General features: G+C 43.7%; 1 protein-coding gene and 1 long non-coding RNA gene across 4 annotated transcripts in view; one reads left to right on the forward strand and one right to left on the reverse strand.

Annotated features, from left to right (window-relative positions):
• Nucleotides 1-363: 363 nt before the first annotated feature.
• LOC124986682 (uncharacterized) lies at nt 364-10,377 on the reverse strand. Its single transcript, XR_007109059.1, has 3 exons — nt 10,129-10,377; nt 2,032-2,220; nt 364-1,100 (listed from the first exon to the last, which is right to left on the reverse strand). It is a non-coding gene; the product is annotated as an uncharacterized LOC124986682 (long non-coding RNA).
• Nucleotides 9,232-16,347, forward strand: part of Pdzd2 (PDZ domain containing 2) — a 362,396-nt gene continuing 355,280 nt past the window's right edge. For all 3 annotated transcript variants that reach the window (XM_047555256.1, XM_047555263.1, XM_047555261.1), the window contains exon 1: nt 9,232-9,522. The gene's annotated coding sequence lies outside the window, so the exon portion shown is untranslated. The remainder of the gene's footprint in view (nt 9,523-16,347) is intronic.

A 16,347-nucleotide genomic window follows, 5' to 3' on the forward strand; every position in this document is an offset into this window, starting at 1 on the left:
AGGCAAAGGAGCACAACAGGTCAACCTCTGAGGCCTAAGCAGAATAGAAGAAGGTGGAAATAGAACAATCCAGCAGAGGAACCACATGGTTATATGATTCTAGGCTTCTGGGTACATTGGCTTTTTAAAGGTCTCATATTATGAAACACCAGATGTGCTTGTTAGCGACCACCACACAGAAGAAATCAATGCAAAAGCAACCCATGTTGCATACCTATGATGAGAATAAATTGCTTTTGAGATGCCCTCTTTTTTTTTTTTTGCCAAATCAATAAGTCCAGAATTAATTAAAGAGCACAATAATAAAATTTAAATGTTATCTAACTCTTGCTAGTACCAGGCAATGAACTAAATGGTGTGTGTATATTGCCTCCCATTATCCTCACCAAGCCCTATGATATTATTGCTAATCACCCATTTATTCAACAAATATTTTCTGAGTAGCTATCATGTGCCAGATACCACGTCAGGTCCTGAAGATTACTTCTCTAAACCAGATAAATGAAAATTTTCTCTCAGGAAGCTTGCACTCTATCTAAAAAAGCAAATATTAAACATAATTTCATGTAGAATTAAGAGCAGTAGAGATAAGAATTTTAAAATAAAAGTTCAAATGACATCATGGAACAGGGAACCTAACCAAATCTGGGGAAAGAGAAGGAAGTGAGGTTTAAGCAGAGTCTTGACCAACAAGTAGAAACTGAATGAAGGACAAGTTGAGTGGGGAAAAGAAGCTCCCCTGCAAAGGAATCAAAAATCCCAGATTCTATGGAATGCAGGAGCATGGTGCACTGGAATAGTGAAAGGCAGACAGCACTGCTTGTGAGAAAGGGACAGGAGCACAGGTGGAGGGTGGAGTGACAGACAAGGGCCAATCATATGGGGTCAAGGAGGCTGGACTAAGGACAATGCATGTTATCCCAAGCATGAAATTTATGCTTTGAAGGGTTCCAAACATGGTGATAAAGCATTTTTAAAAGATGACCAGCTATACTGTTATGGAGAATGCATCTGAGAACAGAGCATGAAGTTCTGGTACAGAGAGCACTTGGAAGATTCTTGCACTAGTGTAGATCAAGGGTTGGATGGACAAAACTGACCTGCAAAAGAGAGGTAGTAAATATTTTCAGTCATGTGGGGCATATATTTTCTGTCACAACTACTCAACTCTACCTTTGCAATAAAAGCAGCTATAGACAATCCATAAATGAATGAGCATATCTATGTTCCAAGAAAACTTGTTTGCCACCCTCTGGTATAGACAAAAGACGAGAACTTGGACCAGAGCGGTCAACCCTACCATCACTTTAGAAAGAACCGATAGGATATATTTTTAGGTTTGAGAGGTGAGAGACACTGGAGTTTCAGAGTAAGGAGTATTCGGGTTCTATTTACTAGGACAGCTAAAGACAGAGAAATTTTGAGAAAGAAATCATGAATTCAGTTTGTACTTCAGTAGTTTGAGGCTACTAGGGATATCTAAGTGGAGAGAAGCCCCCTCCAGGAAGGAAGGAAAAGGTGGGGTCTGATTCAGGAAAGACCTATCAACCTGAAGGTAGGAAGTTCAAGGAGCTCCTATTTCAAAACTTTTATCTGAAAATTAAAAAGCCAAGTCATAGCTGTCAGAAATTTGAATATGGTGGAAATACCTATTGCATAAATGGAAGAGTGGGTCAACCAGAGAAATAGGTACTGGCACTGTCATAAGCCACTTGATATGGGCAACCAGGAATTCACCATCCACCCAGATTTCTACTATTTTCCATCAGTGCTTTAGCTGACAGATTGAGTCTTCAGCTCACTGAAGAGAGCTGCAGGGGAAGCTGTATCTTCAGTGGAGCATGAAAGTCTGGAGATGGGGAGGAATGTTCAGAGAAGCAGCTGAGGAAATGGGGATACCTGTTAGTTATGGAGCGGTGTGCTCCTTGGCACCGTGGTCAGGAAGCAATATGGAGAGGAAACTGCATCAGAGTCGAGACAGGGTATTACGGGGATGAGCTCGTGGTAAATGGTGGTTAACCAAAGACTTACGTGAACATGGACTGGCGAAAAAGTGAAGAAAGAGCTATCATTCAAATCTCCATGTCTGTCAGGCTTCTGAGCTCTCACACCTCCCTGAATTCAACTGACGTGTAGAAAATAGAAAACATGGATGTGCTAGCCCAGCCTCTGGTAATCATCTGTGAAGTGTTGACAGTTGTGCTCACAGTGTGTGGTCATCTATGAAGGAACAGAGGAAAGCATGGAGGAGACAGGCAGGGCAGGCAGGGCAGGGCAGGACAGGGTGGGGCGCCAAAGCATTGCATCATGGAGTTTGATGTCTGAACCCAGCTTGCCCATGGTCACCCCAGTAGTTGTTGGCAAAGCCTAGACTGGTTTTCAACACTTATTTTTTTTGTTGTTTTGTTTTTTTGTATTGAAGATTGAACCCACGGGCACTTTGCCACTGAACTCCATCCTGGGTCCGTTTTAATTTTTTTTATTTTGAGGTCAGGTCTTGCTAAGGTTGCTGAGCCTGGTCTCAAACTTGTGAACCTCCTGCCGCCCAAATCACTGGGGTTAGAAGCATACTTGTGCTGTGCATCCCCCTGCTGATTAGCACCCAAACCTTCCAGGGTGTCTTCTGCATTTCTGTGTTCCTTCAGAGAAATGGGACCTGTACAGGGGAGAGGTAAGAGAGTCATCGATGGCAGAAATTTTAAGGAGGCACTCACTCCTGATGTTGTGTATCCATTCACAGGGCTGTGTCTGCTCCTATGAGTAGGTGCCTCCTTAACCATTGTGCCCTAGCACCTCTGTTGCCTCACCCTAGTTCTGACCCAGAGGAGAACTGTAATATGCAGTGGTATGGATGGGACCATTCACTCTGATTTTGGATAAAGGTTTGCCAGTTAACAATTCAGGGATGAGGGGATTGGTTAGGGAATAGCTTACGAGCCCTTGTGAGAAAAAAAAAATATTTAAGCGTCTACAATAAAGAAAGTTTGGAAAACTTTGCTACATGACATTCTGCATTATCACATATTCTGTGAATTCTTTTGATCTCTAAAAGCACTTTTTTGCAGATTCATGCTGGAGATACAATATTGATAAGTTCCATGACATTCTGACTGATAGCGGGCATTTCAAAAGACTTTAATAAGAAAAACAACATTCTTTGAGGAGCATTTGGAATTTATCATAAGGAATTAATTTATAAGTCTGCTGCCTTCATTGGAGAATATTTCCTCTCCTAGGGCATGAAACAGATATGTGTGCACCCTTCAATGACAGGGAACATGAATGACCTCAGTCCTTGATGTCAGTCTCCATCTTCAGATTCCACAGCCCTGAGACTCAGTGTCTTGATTGTGAAATCAGGTGTTATATATTATGCAGTAGTAGAATTAGCATTGCCAATTTGATGGGCAAAAGAGAGGTCACTGGACTATCTTCACTGCCTTTCTGAAGTATATGCTGTGTCCCCAACAAGAGTGCTTCCTAGGTAAGTCACAGAACTGCACTAGGCAAGTTGATTCCTAAGGTGTCTCCTTCAGGCTGTATAATCCCGTGATTGTTATGTTGTGTTTGACTTTCATTCTTTTGTTTCTTTCCTCTTTATTTCCAGGTGGTCTGATTATCCAGATTACACTAGCAAATTATTTACTTAAAGCAGTTATTTGCTTTATCGGTAAGTACATAATAAGGGGAAAAGATGATTTATTTCTTCCAGAATTCATGAAAAATTTAACAAACAGAGGAAATGGACATCAAACATTGTGTGTGTATGTGTGTGTGTGTGGCATTCTATGAAACAGAAATGAGATGGACTCCTGAATTAAATAAAGGCCAACCAAAAACATGATCGTCTGGATTTATTTCAAGCAGCAACTAATAGGGATTCTACCCTGACAGACAGAGAGAGGGAAGTAGCTGTCAGCATTTGCTAAAACCAAATAAACAAATAGACAATGACTTTGTTTTGACCAAATCTGACTTTTTCAAGGTCCTATGTTCTCTGGACTTCATTGACTGGTTCTCTAGAACACAGAAAAAAGGTAAAATGCATTTTCTATGTTTGTCCTACTATTTCAGACATCATGCAAAGAAGTTGTGAATGGCCATTTATCAATGGTGTTATCAAGTGCTTTTGGTGATTCCTGATGTACTTTAAGATGAAATGTTATTTATTCAGGTATACTTTGTGACAAACTAAATTTACCATTCAAAAAATGATAGCTGTTCTTACATCTCTCATTTAAAGGGTACTTTAAATTTTTTTTCTAAGTACTTTCATACCTATGCTCTCATTGGAACTTAACATCCTAATGAAACCTTTAAAGGTGAGTAACATTATCCCCATTTTGGAGAAACTTTCCCACACTTACACACACACACTGCAAAGCATAGCTATTGATCTCTGTTGCTCTTTTGGACTGGGTATGGTTGAGCTGACTTTAATTTCTATGTTCATAGTAGATGTAGCAGTAAAAACAGGTGCTAAGATTGGCAAAAGAATAGGAAGTAAAAATAAAAAACAAAAAAAGAAAAATGAACAGAAAGACAAACAATATATTTGTAATTACTCTTTTGGAGGTTATACAATGAGGTTATCTGGAGGTAGAAGTATCTGATGAAGGAGTAAATAGCACATGATGGAATTAAAAGGATGCTTTCTCATAATAAGTGTTTCAGAGCAGAATGATCAGTAGGTGAGACAAGAAGTAGGAATGAGGATGGGATATGTACAAATAACCGAACAGTTTACAAATTTGTATACAGGATGATTTGACTGACTTGCAACAATGTGGGACCAGGGAATAGGGAAGGACCTGAGGTTCTCAACTTCTGGGGAGCACAACTATGCCAAAGTGATTGAAGCCATGAGCCCCGAGAACACACTTCCAAGTCCTTTCTCTTCTCCAAACATAAAGACAACATCGAACTATAAGATAAAACCTACATGTCCTGTAACTTACGATAACTTCTTTTTTTGATATGCTGATTGCAAAGTACTGGTTATGCTAATAAAACTGAACCTCTCCCTTTTTCTCTTTCATTCTAATTTTTAGTAGCTTTGTTTTGCTGGTGCCCTAAACTTGTGGAGCAAGTAAGCTCAGAGCTGAGCCAAATGTCACTATAGTTCATGACAGTTCACTTGGACTCACACTTCATTCTTATATGATTTTACAGAACGATAAAATCATATATATATATATATATATATATATATATATATATATATATAGTAAAAGTGATAAGTACTGTCTGATCTGTTTTTGCTAGTGTATAAATTATTTTTTCTGCCAAAAAATGTATGAAAAAGTTACCCTGGCAATCAATGCTCCCTTAGTAAAAATAGAAGGTTGGGAGTCAAAGCGATAAATAATAAACTGGCTTAGTTGCTTAAATAAATACAGTAGCATATTCTGTAAAGGAAGTCCAGGAGAAAAATCACAAATTTTGCATGTGCAGTAATATTATAAAACACTGAAAATGGCAAAGCACAATTGTCTAAGTTCCAATGTCATGCTTGTCAATACAGCAAAATTCATCATTTTTAATATACATAGAATGAAAAGTACTTTAACCTTTCCCTTAAATGTATATTTTAAAAGATTTTATGGCATATTTATATGGCAAATGAGTGTATGCAACAAATTCATATGTAACAACAAATCCCATTATGTACAACTATAATATACCGATAAAAATATGGTAAAAAATTTTTTAAAAAAAGAACACACATCAAACATGGGTACATTTTGTGTACTGGTTAACAAAAGATTCTGCCTAAGAAATAGATATTACAAAATTTTCATCAGGATTTACAATAAAATCTATCACCGCTATGATTATATATTATAAGGTGAACTTAGTCTTCTCATTCTCTAAGTCACTCTATTTCTGAGCTTCTCCAAATGTGCTTTATGGGCCAACCAAATTGCAGTCACCGGGGTTCAGGTTAACAATGCAGCATTGAGACCCCATCCCAAAGACCCAGATCATGGTGGTGTCAGGGATGGAGGGCTGGGTTGTCTGAATTTTCCCATCTCCTGAGAATCCTTAAGTAGAGTCCAGACTGGAATCCACTGAATTCATGTTTGACTATCATTGCTACTTATTTTTTTTAAGCCCTTCCTTGACCAGGGGATGGCTCATTGCAACATGAAGTCACGAATGGAAGATTTAATGGTCAGGAATTTGCCGAAGAAAGAAAGAAGGCCAATTACCTAGGTAAACAGGAAGCTAGAATCTGTTTTGGAGATAAAATGAACCCACAGAGGTTGGGAGGAGAAAGGGAATCGAGCCAGTTGACTCAGGTTCCTTCTCCTCCTCCCTAAAAACATACTAGGAAGAGCCCCTGAGAAGGGCAGGTAGAAAGGGGTCTTTTTAAAAAGTTAATGAAACTTACAGTTGTAGTTTCAGCAGCCTGGTGGGGAGATTATTCTTCATAAAGGGAGAAAGTTCAAGGTAAACCGAATGCAATTGCAGTCCATGAGACTCTATGTAACTCACCTAAAGGACACTACATTCTTTTACCTGTCATCAATATATTGTAGACCAGGATAATAGAGTATTTTGTTCATTATTTTCATTTTTTTGTCATTCTTAAGACTTAACTTTTCTATATACAACCTCCTCTTCCATATCATGTACATTACAAGCAATAAATTAAAATGGCAACTTGGACAGAAATACTAATCTGTGACTAAATATTTAACAAGGGGACAGAAAGGATTTACCTTTTGATCTTCAAACACTGGAAAATAAATGCCTTCAGTTGTCAGCTTTCCAAATTGACAAGACTGCAAGGGCAAAACAAATTTTCCATGCATTTGATTGACCCCTTGTGAGTTGAGCTATTATTAGCAAGTAAGAACTTACCAAAAAAATAAAAGGAAAATATCAGAGAAAAAGTGATTGAAACCAGAAGTATTTTAAGCAGGTCAACAGGACAATGTCTGAAGGTGATAGATAAAATAGTACATCTGCATCTATTATTTTTGTAGATAATAGATAATATATAACACATATCCATATGTACTTAGCAATTTATTTTAATTCAGCAAGTATTTAGTGAGTAGTTTCTGGAATGGACACTAGGCTTTAGAAACACAAACATGATCTAATCAGAAAAAACACCTGATTTTGGTGCTGGTGATCAGAGAAGCCCTCTCAGAAGAAATAACATTGAACTCTGGGATTTCAGCAGATACAGGATAGTGAAAAATGTCATTCTGGCTGAGGAAACATAAATTACAGGTTAGAAGTAGAGGGCTGGAAGTTAAACTCTGTGGTGCATGCCTGTGATCCCAGTGTCGTGGAACAGGTTCAATCCCATACCAAGACAAAAAAGAAAAAAGTACATGCCTGGAGTGAAAGGATTGGAATGGGGTAGGTAAGAAATAACAGGGAGTATGGTTTCAGTGATAAACCATTTGCATATTCATTTATTCAGCAAACTTTCAGTGGGTGCTAAAGAAAGTTGTTAAGACTGTGTTGAGAAGACATGGGTTGCCCCTTCATGGTTCTTGTGATTGGGAGAGAGGGATGGAAAATCAGTCTAGGTCTGTGAAACCAGCAGAAAGCACCAGTCCTGAGCAACTGTGGAAAGATTTTTTGTGTGTGGTATCCCAATAACACCTTTCTAGACAATAGTTATCATTTTAGTAAGCATCTCCTAAGTGCCGTTCAGAATTGCTGTGTTACTGCTGATCTTTTCAGCAGTCATGGTGAGACCTCTGCATTTGCAGATAGGGAGAGAAGCTCTGGGTGCCTGAGATTGCACAACTCCTAATACAAGATGCTTGGATTTGTGCAGACATTGATCTCAGTAGCCTGGTAATTATAAAAGCTGAAGAAGAAGCTGGGCACTGTGGGCTGGCCTGTAATCCCAGCTACCTGTGAGGCTGAAGCAAGAGGATTGCAAGTTCAAGGTCAGTTTGGCAAATTAGCAAGACCTGTCTCAAAATAAAGAGGGCTAAGGTTATGGCTTAGTGGTAGAGCACCCCTGGGGTCAATTGCCAGTAGTGCAGGGGGCCAGGGAAAAAAGCTGAAGGAGAGCCGAATCCAAGTGCTTCCCCACCCAAAACCCTGCTGGAAATACCATCTCCAAATGCCTTGGTACCATTCTGGCCTCCTGAGGCTGTGAGACAGCTCTGTGGAGTCAATGCAGGTGATTTATGTCTATCTGCTCTTCCAAGAGACCAGAGCCTACTGCCTTGTTGGGCAAAGACGCTACCCAACAGTGTCCCACCCCATCCCCATCCCCCTCAAAGCAAAGATTTCCAATTATTGCTCTGCAGAAAATGTCAAAAGCATTATTCAACTATTCATTATCCCAGGTTTTGTAATTTTTCATATGTTTTTACTCTTATCTCCTAGCACTTGAAAAAGACCAGCTTTTTCCTCTTAAGAGAGCTTAATTTGCAGAGCTGTGCAGTCTCCCTATTATGTTCTTATCATCCTCTCCCTGTGGTAGGCAGGATGACAAGGATGACAAAAAAAGAACGAAAAATATTTGAAGGCCTTCCTGAAAATTCATGGAAACCAAGAATTCGAAAAGCTTGGAGCTCCTGTTCCTCGAGTGACCTGGAACAAGGCCAAGGGCGACTGGCATTAGCTCCTACAGAACACTCAGCAGGAGTTCCTGTCTAGTGCTTACAAGGTCCAAAACCTCCACCCGGGGCCCTGAGATTTCCCTCAGGGGCTTAAATGGGGGATTAAGCAGCTCTGAGGTGCCAAGAGGTCCCTTCTCCTGAAATTCTCATACCAGTGCGAAATTAACTTTGGTATCCTAAGACACTAGAAGGCAAAGGTAACTTGAGGTGGGTGAATATCTCTTCCCGTCTCCTTTGGCCTCTCCACCTCATTCTGTGATAAGGCAATTGACATTTTTCTCGGTGCTATGTGAAGTGCCTTGCAAAAGCAACTTCCAGATTCCTGGCTCACACTTCCATATAGATGGCGCCCCAAGCCCCGCCTGTATGGAATTATGAGCTGCCCTCTCCCCGGATCCTTTCCTCCCAGGATCCCCAGGTTTCTGAACCCTCAGCACCAGGACTGCTGGTTCATCCGGAGAGATTACCTGCCCGCGAGGGGCTTGTTGGGTAGGGTGGGGGGAATCCCCGCCCACCTTGTCATTCCTGCAGGGGAATCCCCGCCCCCTGTCTCTGTCACTCCAGGAAGGGAGTTCCCGCCCCTCGAATCAACCAGAGGGAGGGAATCCCCGCCCATCCTGGAGGCTCGGTGGATCCCCAGCGCCGCGAGGAGCCGACTCCCAGCTCCAGTGCGTGCTGGCCCTGGGCAGGGGACGCGGCAGGACTGCAGCTGCAGGTACCCGCCGCGCCGCAGACCCGGCCGAAGGTGCTGGGGATTGGCCTCCCGCGGCTTGCTGCAAACCGCGGCGCTGCAGCTCCGGACCCTCGCGGCGTCCGCGCTGGTGGTAGCAGCCGCCGCTGCTCTGCGCGGGGACCGCCGGGCGGCGCCTGGGTCTGAACGCAAGAAGAGTAGCGGGAGCCTCCGCCGAGCCGCGAGCAGGTGAAGCCACCGTCCCGCTGCTGCCGGGACTTGGGTCTCCGGTTGGGCGTGCGGGGTCGGGGGGAGCCTGGCACCCAGAGACCTTGTGTGCCCGGGAAAGTTCAGTGACAAATCGGGTGAGGGAATCCCAGCCCCAGCTAGGCGATGAGTGGGGGCGCCCAACCGGGTCCCACATTTGGTGGTCCCAAAACTCCTCTCCCATCCGGTGGAGGGCAAGGGAGCACGCTGGAGAGGAGAGGGCTGGGCAGAGCGGGATTACAACAGTAGGACAACCGGAGATGTACTGCTGGGGACACTAAGGACATGGCCAGGAGTCCTTATCTCAGAGCAGTCGTTCCTCCTCCACCCGGAGCCCAGGGATTGGGGTCTGTCTCCCGGACCATCCTCCCGCGCTTCTTCGCCTCTCCTTCCCGCTCTGGCCAGAAGAGAAGCGAAGAGTGGAGGAGGCTCCTGAAGAGCAAGGGCATGTGTGGGGCGGTTATTGGCTTTTGCCAGGGAGATGGGGTACATACCAATATGGAAATCTTTCTCTCCTTCCCAAGCTGAGTTCAGATCCTAAAACCTGGTGTGTGTCTGCCCCATCCCTCCTCTCGGATTTGCATTTACCTTTTACGTCTTTGGCTGCTCCTGTTCTCAATTTTTTTGGATAATCCATTGAAGTCAAGGAACTGAGTTGAGTAGGGGAAGGGTCCAGAAGCCTGCCGTCATTAACCCTGATCTGTGCAGAGACCTTGATAAGGGGCACTGAGGTGAGAAGAACACAAGGTCTGGCATGGACTGGTGGCAGAGACTGGAAAGACAGGCATCAGGGCATTCCAGAGTCCAGACCTATGTTGGGACTGGAGATTGGCCGGTGTTGGGAGATAGAACTGGGTCTAGTTCTATCCCCTGTAGCTGGCTGCAGCCTCCTACCTCCCCCACAGGTGAGGGCTTTTGGGTTCATGTGTTTACCTTGACAAATCGTGATGAAGCTACTGGAGGTGGCTGATGAGCAGCTGCAGAAAATGACTCACCCTTGCAAACCTTACCTTGGACTTTCAGGACTCCTTCCAGGGAAGGTCTCCCACACTCAGCCTGCTCTGGGCTTGAGCCTGGGTACTTCTACTGGGCCAGCTTTTCTGGTCTGTGACTTCTGGGTGGGAGTCAAGTAGGTACAAGTTGGCAGGTGTGGTGTGGGAGGGCTGCTTGTGGGGGTGGAATAGAATGTCTCAGAACACACCCCTGACTGTAGGTGGTTTTTCTGGCTTCATCAATTCCTTCTTCCATTAGAATGGGCCAAGAAGTGCTGCTTCTATAAAAGCCATATAGTGCTGTGCATTCATGTGTTGTGGAGGTAGGGGTAGGGGGCCATGGCAGGTGCTGGAAAGGAAGAATCAGAGCCATGTAAAGTATATAAATGCACCTCCCTTGACATAGTTAATATGCTCCTGGAAAAATATTGAATCATACTTTAAATCTATCATTGAAATTGATTTTGCATGCACTTACGGCAGTTTACTATTTAAGGAAACTTATGATAATTTCTCTATTCATTTCAATCATTTTATTTTTGGATTACCTGTGGTTTGCTGGGCTTAGAGTTTCCAGGGGATGTGCATAGATGAAAGAGGCTCCCTCCCTACTGTCAAAGGTTCAGTCTAAAAGAGAGAGAAGTCTAGAAATAGCTATGATGCAAAACAGTGCAATTTTGGCATGTAGTAGGTGCCCTGTGTTTACTGGATGAAGGAATGAAGGGATAATTGAATGAATAAAGTAACTAAAGTGTCTGTACAAATAAAACATTTTGGGAGCTGGGCAAGGTGACACATGCCCATAATCTCAACTACTGGGAAGGCAGAAGAATCGCAAGTTCAAGACCACCTTGGACAACATAGTGAGACCTTGTCTCTAAATAAAAAATAAAAAGGGATGGGGATGTAGCTCAGTGGTAAAGCATCCCTGGGTTTAGTCTTAGTACCAGAAAACAAAACAAAAAATATTTTGGGAATATGGAGGAAAAGAGGTCACTTATGACTGAAGGGATCTAAAAGGCTTTTGTGGGGAGGTCTAGGGAAAAGAGATATGTGCTGAAAAGTTGATCCTGAGTTAGGACTAAGCCCTTCAGGGTACTATGGGGGAAGAGGCTAAGATAAGGACTTCAGGAACTTAGTTTTCCAACCAGTAGGGGAATGTTTGGGATTTTTGAGCAAGAGACTATCATGATCAGATATGTGCCTCTGGGTGATAAATCTCTTGCAGAAAGAATTGGGACTGGGAGGAGATGAGGGGCTAGGAGCCTAGTGAGAAGGTTCTTGTCATAAGATGGTGGGGGGAAGCTGTGAAGGTCTGAGTTGGTGGGTGGCAGTGCTAAGAAGAAGGGAAGATTTGTCAGACTTGAAGTGTAGGCACTGGTAGGATTTGGAGAGAAGAAACAATGATCCCCTGCAGGTTATGAGAACAAGTACACAGGGAACTGAAATTGGGAATTTTAATGTTTGATAAACTAGAAGCCTGGAGAAATCCTTCTAGGCTTTTCTTTCTCACTTTGCCTCTTCTTGTAAAACCTGTTGAGGCTCCCAGGCCTCATGGGATAAGTCCCACATCCTTTGTGCCTCTTCAGACTTCTCACTTGCTGTGTCCCCCAACACACACACAGTTGTAGAACTCCTGACCTGTCATGGCTCCATCTTTACAAAGCTGTTTTTCTTTGGTGGCAGTGGTAGGGTGGTCGAGTTGCTCTCTCCAGGAAGTGCTGGGTAGTCCTTCTTTACGTGTGCCCCTCTGCTCCTACAAAGCCCTGTGAGCGCTCATCAGGCTGCCCCGTGCCTGCTTCTCTAGAACCTTATCTTATTCATGCCCAGATAAGGCCTGGAATAGTTGTCCATCAATTTCCTCAGGCTAGATAGGGAGAGAAGCAGAGGGAGGTCGGTTGTACTGTAGGTACCTCTCAACTGTGACTTGAAAGATCCAGACCTGGTGGACTGGACAAGATAATACTGAGCTGTGGATACTCCCTTGCCCTAGATAGCGTGGGCCTAAGTGACTCAGACTACAGTGGTAGGTGGCATCCCCATGTCCCTCCTACTTCAACAATCACAAAGGGAAAAATTCCAAGGAAGATGAACCCACATAAGGTCAGGACCAAACCCAGAGAGACTGCATCTCTTCCAGAACACAGACTTGGAGACTCGGCAGTTTTAACTTTTTTCTTCTGTTTTCAGAGGTTATCTCCACAGTGCCAAGATGGATGCTAAGGACAGAGTTGTTTCAGGGGCAGGAAGAGCTAGGCAGGCAGGTCCCTGAGGAAGGTAGCAGATAGGTAGACAGGCAGGAAAGTGTGAGAAGGACCAATACTCAGAAGGAGGAAGAAAAAGACACAGACAGAGACAGAGAACAGTGACAGTGAAGGACGACTTTGGGGCCAGGATGCAAGGGATGAGAGGAAAATGATTGGCAAGATATCAAAACCGCATCCAGAGTGTACAGGTTGCAAATCATCAGAGTATTTTGAGGAGAAGACACATTGAAGGAAGGCTTTTCAGGAGAGTCCCCAGATTTCCCTCCCAGTCATTGTTTGGTAAGCAAAAGAGAAGTGGAAGAGAATAGAGAAGCTATATAAGTGGTTTGAGGGGGGAAGAGTCCAGGGACAGTAAAGAGCAGGAAAAGCTCAGGGAAAGAAGAGGGCTGGCTTGTGCTGTCCCTGGAAAGTGGGAGAGAAGCCAAGGGTGGGTGAGACCCTGGAGAGAGGGAGCCTGCACTGCGAAGGGCGGGTAGCTGAGGGAATGGCGTGCGGAGTCTTCTCAGCGAAACGGGAGGGGGGTCTGCTCAGAGCTGGGAATGCATTTGGTGAAGCTGGGGGGCTTGCAGGAAGGATCTGCATTACTGCTGCTGGCCAGAGGAGGTGGCTGGCACCTGTGGAGTTGGCCAAGAGGGAAAGGAAGGTTACTGAACTGGGATCAGAGACTTAACTAGAATCCAGGTAGTGCAGAGAACTTCTTACCAGCCAGCTCATTGGAATTTTGAAGCCTCTGCTTGCTCACATGTAAAACTGGTACAGTGGCTGCTTCCCAGAGTTGTTCGTAGGCAGTATGCAAAGAGGTACTGAGGTGTGTATGCAAGTCCCTCAATGACAGCATCTGGCACGTGGTGGTTCTTTTGGAATAGTGCATCAAGAGATGACTAAACCTCTCACCAAAGTCAGCAGAGCCCAGGTGAATACAGAAAGCAGGGCATTTGAATGGTCCAACTCCAGTTTTCATTTATCTTTGAATGAAAAGCTTTGGACTGTTCTGAGCAGCCTTGCCTCCCTGTTCCCACCTTAAGAAATTTTCAGGATGTCTACTTTTTTTTTTAATCTATTGGCATATAGCAGTGGCTACATCTTGTATTTCACTTCCTTCTTACGTAAAAATCTTGTGGGACTGAAAGGGAGAGCCTGGGCAACCTCCCTGTCCTCTGTGGTTTGGAAGGGGACAAAGCCCTCAGACTTCCCAGTTCCTGCCATGAGGAAGCTAAGGCCCAGAAAAGCAGAGAACTTGCCACATTGGACAACCAGAACTAGAATCCCAGACTATACTTGCTTGGTCTGAGGAACTGGTGTCTCACTTGTGCAAGGTGGGTGAGGAAGAATTTAAACAGTTGCATACCTCCTGGGCTTTATTAATGGGTCTTTGATTACACATGGAAAGATTAAATAAATATTCTCACTTGTTAGTGAAGGGGAGAGGAAAAGGAGCGCTTAACTTTACTTAGTAAACACTCCATACACGTGTTCCAAATGAAATGAAATTTCAGAGAAATGTGAATAATTTTTAAAGAAAATCAAAGTATAAAAAACATTTCTCAAATTATTTTTTTATTTTCCACCTGGATAATTTTTGTCTAGTTTATGTTGTCCTTTAGGACTGTGCATAGGAAGTATATAAAATGATAGATCCTTTTATGGCATTTCAAACTTTGAAATTCTTGATCTCATACTATTCACCTTTCAGAAGGAGAAAAAAAAAAGCATTGGAAAGGCATACACTTCTTGTGGGTTCTGAGCAGGAGGATTTGAAGCCATCTAGGGTATTTGATTCACTCTCTCTGTGAGCCCAAGAGTTCTGCATTCTGTTGACAAATGTGTTCAAGAAAACACTGGGATTATTTGTGGGTCGAAAACTCAATGGTCGAAGAGGCCCTTTGTGATGTGATGGGTAGCTGAGCCAAGAGAGGTCTCGTTAAGGCACCAACTGTGCGGAGAAGACATCTTCACCTGTAGAGTCTCCACCTCTGGGAAGAGGCCTCCCCTGGCCTGGTTTCTCAGATACCAGTGGCACCTTCTGTCCCCATCCATAGGGGACCTGGCTACTCCATGCTTGCCTTGCCCACCTGATTACATTCTGAGTGAAATGACTAGGCTCTCAACTTGCAGAAAATCAGAAACTTAAGATTCTTAACTCTCTTCATGATGCAATCTAACTAAACCAGATAGCAGTGAACATCTGGCTGATGAAGTTATTCTTGCATTATTTGTTTTTAGGTTATTGAGTGTTTCTGTGGCTCATCAAGCCCTCTAGGGCACGCAAAGAGATTTTGAAGAGGCAGGATTGGGGAACTGATTTTGCAGCAAAGTGAACTTATTTTGCACACACAATGGTTGCAAGCTTTGGGTGAAATAATAGCAAGGAGGTAGAGGAAGTTCTGTTGTGAGAAGCAGCCTGCAATGTGCAGATGTCCATACGCAGATAAAAGAAATCACAAACTCCTAGGAATCTGTGAATCCATGAAGGAGCATAATCCAATTTCTTGCCTTGAGGTTGCAGTAGATGTAGCTCTTTCCATTTAGGATCTGTGCTCTTTTAACAGCTTCCTGAGGAGGAGGCTTCCATGGTATATTTGCACTTAACAGAATGCTGCCCCAGACAAGGTCTTTTGAGGTGTTCTGGCAAGAGTGGAAATGAGTTTGGGCTGCTCTCATTTTTATCAATACTTTGGCACCTCTAGTACTTGGCTTTGCAAGCACTAGACTTGCACTCTGCTACCTCAGTCCACTCGTTCAAGATAAAACACACATACCCTGTTGTCCTGGCATCTGGGGACTGATCATCCTGCTTTGCTAAAAATAAAGATGGCATTCATATAATGCAGGATAAGATTCCTTTGTGAGCAGGAGGCACACTTGGTGCTGTGGAAATCCAAAGTCAGTTCCCTGGCTGGGACCTGCCCCCTGAGGCAGTAGGAGTTGAGCTGGGTACAGGGTAGGAGAGAGAGCAATTTGGGATTATGGTATACACAGTAGGGGAAAGAGGCAGGGATTTGGGTTGCAGAGGGGAGGATTCTGGCCAACCAGAGGAAGCAGGTGGGAGGAGAGAGGGAACCAGGGAGCTTTACACCCCTGGGGGCCTTTCTGGCTAGTCATTCCCAAGGAGATTTGGGGATCCCTAAGGGGGAAGACAGAATAAGCAGCAATTCTTGCCCCTTTCAACAAAGGCCAGCCTGGTCCTCCTGTTTAAACATTCTGAGATGTTATTGGAATTCCAATATTCTGTAAGACTGTTTCTGGAGAGCAGAGACACGTGTGTTTCAGGTCAGCTGTGATGTTCTGGGTGACACATACAAGTTTGAACACCCAGTAAGGAAACTCACCCGGGAAGAGTTCCAGTGACTTGGCTACCAGAAGTGCCTTCGACAGCTTGATCCCTCTGTATGATGAAGATTAATTGGTCTTGACACTACTAAGGTTTGTATGCAGGTGATCAAAAACAATCCTAAACTCTTCAAGTGTTTCAGTGTTTCGTTTTCTGCAACTAAGAAGACGAGAATAGAGCCAACTTTAATAAAACAAGATGTCAATAAACTACATTT

The sequence above is a fragment of the Sciurus carolinensis genome, chromosome 6 (assembly GCF_902686445.1).
Source record: "Sciurus carolinensis chromosome 6, mSciCar1.2, whole genome shotgun sequence".
Classification (NCBI taxonomy): domain Eukaryota; kingdom Metazoa; phylum Chordata; class Mammalia; order Rodentia; family Sciuridae; genus Sciurus; species Sciurus carolinensis.